The sequence below is a fragment of the Homalodisca vitripennis genome, unplaced genomic scaffold (genome assembly GCF_021130785.1).
Source record: "Homalodisca vitripennis isolate AUS2020 unplaced genomic scaffold, UT_GWSS_2.1 ScUCBcl_5903;HRSCAF=12860, whole genome shotgun sequence".
Lineage (NCBI taxonomy): Eukaryota > Metazoa > Arthropoda > Insecta > Hemiptera > Cicadellidae > Homalodisca > Homalodisca vitripennis.
Window position 1 is genome coordinate 13,056 of NW_025782041.1, and position 2,496 is coordinate 15,551.

Sequence of the window (2,496 nt, forward strand, 5' to 3'; positions counted from 1 at the left end):
AAACAACATATTTGCCAGATTTCTAGCAAAAAGGCTTAATGCTGAAAAAACCAGATTTTGTTCATACAAGCTTAGACCCTATAAAATGTCTAGAATATTTATTACTATCATCAAGAAGTATAATTTTTCTTGTTAATTTAGATAAACAGAGTTCTTTAAAGAGTTAAACGATGTTGGTAAATTCAAATTTAGAGAATTCAAGAAGATAAATGAAATAAAGATAAATGAGAAATATAAAATTTTGAATTTAGAACGAATTAAATATTATTTTTGTATAACAATCATTGCAGAATTAGAAGATTACAAAGTTCATTTGGCAAAAACATTTTTGAATATATTGGATGATAAAAAGATCAAATACATCAAGATAAGATAACTTACATTTAATATTTGTTGGAATGAAGAAAATTAAAGAAAAAGATTTTAATATGATTAATATTGTAGAATAAAGATTTTTTTAAGATTTCGAAGATGCTTTCGTTCATTCGAAGCAGATTTTACAACATTTCCAATAGATTTTTATTAAAACAGCTTGTTAGGTTTTCATATTTAGTCATATCAATTAATCAAATTTTACGCATTAATATAGTTTTTACTAATAATTAGAATTGTATGTTATTTAGAACTGCTCTTTGCCCACCATTGTCCGATACCATTTTTATTATAAGCCATCTATTCCCACTTATCTTTGTACACACACACACACACACACACACACACACACACACACACACACACACACACACACACACACACACACACACACACACACACACCTGCATTCCAAATCTATAGTGGTCCGATCGTCACGTGGTATGAGGTGACTTCTGCCGACCAATCAGGCGTCCAGGACGCGGACAAGAAAAGCTCCCCAAGGCATCTCTCCAGTTCTTCTTAAGACTCCGTCTCGCTAGGTTGTACGTCAACACCAGCTTTAACCAAGTTCGGGCCGTGCCCCTTTGTCTTGTCTCTTGTGAACCGTAAGCCGTTCTATGGCAGTTAACAGTCCCTTCGAGCCGGACATTATTTGGTTAACGAGCCAAAAGTAACTTTTTCGCAACGTTCGTGAGTGAACCGAAAACAGTGTCAAGTGAAGGTGGAATCTTCATGGTGGAATCTTCATCCCTCAGCAAGCACTCCACCAGCGCAACGTTCCTTGGAATCAACCCAGGTCGAACTACAATCAACCCAACTTCATGTGTGTCGAGGTATCAGACAATGGACGGTGCAAGGTAACAGTGTTTCATCATTCTTATTATGGTCCTTCGCAACTAAAGACAATCTTCTTTTCAACCAAGATTTAAGATCCTCAACTAATTCGGACATTTTTGGACAATTTAACAGAAGAAGAAAATCATTTTAACACTTGTATTTTGCTCTAATTGTGTGCCCTTTTTTCCTAATATTATGTTTTGTGATCTCATTCGTATTTTTATTTTTCCTAAACGACTAAGAGTTATTCCTTAGAAAGTCAATGTATGGGCTCCACCTGCTCAGCTATCGAAGTATGAGTTTTTAAATATTAGACATTTTATTGGTCCTTCGAATAATTGCGGTCCGCCAAGCCGGATCTAACATATCTTTGGGTCCTTCTGACCGGATATTATACATAATCTTTGGTCCTGTCGACCCGGATTTTCATCAGACTATGGATAAATAAACTTTATTTGGTGTTGGAAAATAAGACATTGTGTTTCCATTGTGTAAGAGACTAGTATTTGTAGCGCCAAAAGGTAGCGTCACCAAGCGACGCGCGGCCATCTTGAACACTCATACCCCATTACTCTTACATACCACACTAAAATTTTAAACGCATTGTTTGTAAACAAACATTGACACATCTTATACCTTACATCCATTGTCTATACACTACATTGCATTACACTTGCAACATTTATTGTTTTGCCAACTATTGTATCTCAATTGTGATTGTCATAATAATTAAGTAAGAATTTATTATGAGAGGAAATTGAAATATCTTGTATTAGTGTTTAACTACAACGTCTCTGGAAATATTGTGTAACCAATTATCATAGGTGATTGATGATTTTTATTGTGTATTGTTTATTTGAAATATTGTTACATTATCAAGGGTTAATTAATTTCTCATAATTGTCATTGATTATAATTTAGTTGGTTATTTAGTTTGCTGTAGTAATTTCATGTTTTAAGTTAAATATTCACTAACCAATCATGGCTCCAATCAAAGTCAGTACCTATGAAAGGTTGACGCTGCTAGTTAAGAATAGATTTACCAAAATTCTAAAAGAAGTTGAAAAAATAGTTAAGAGCGAAATCCCTTTAACTCATGTTGTTCAACGTACGTTAAACAGCTATCTGAGCGAAGTTTCCAAAAAACGGAATGACTTCGAAGCTAATTTAGCTAGGATCGTGGAGGTTGCAACGACCGAAGAATTGTCCGTGGAAAGACTCTCTACGGATCAAGACGAAATTAACGACCTTTTCGTTCAGATTTCTGGTTTGATAGAGTCCGCT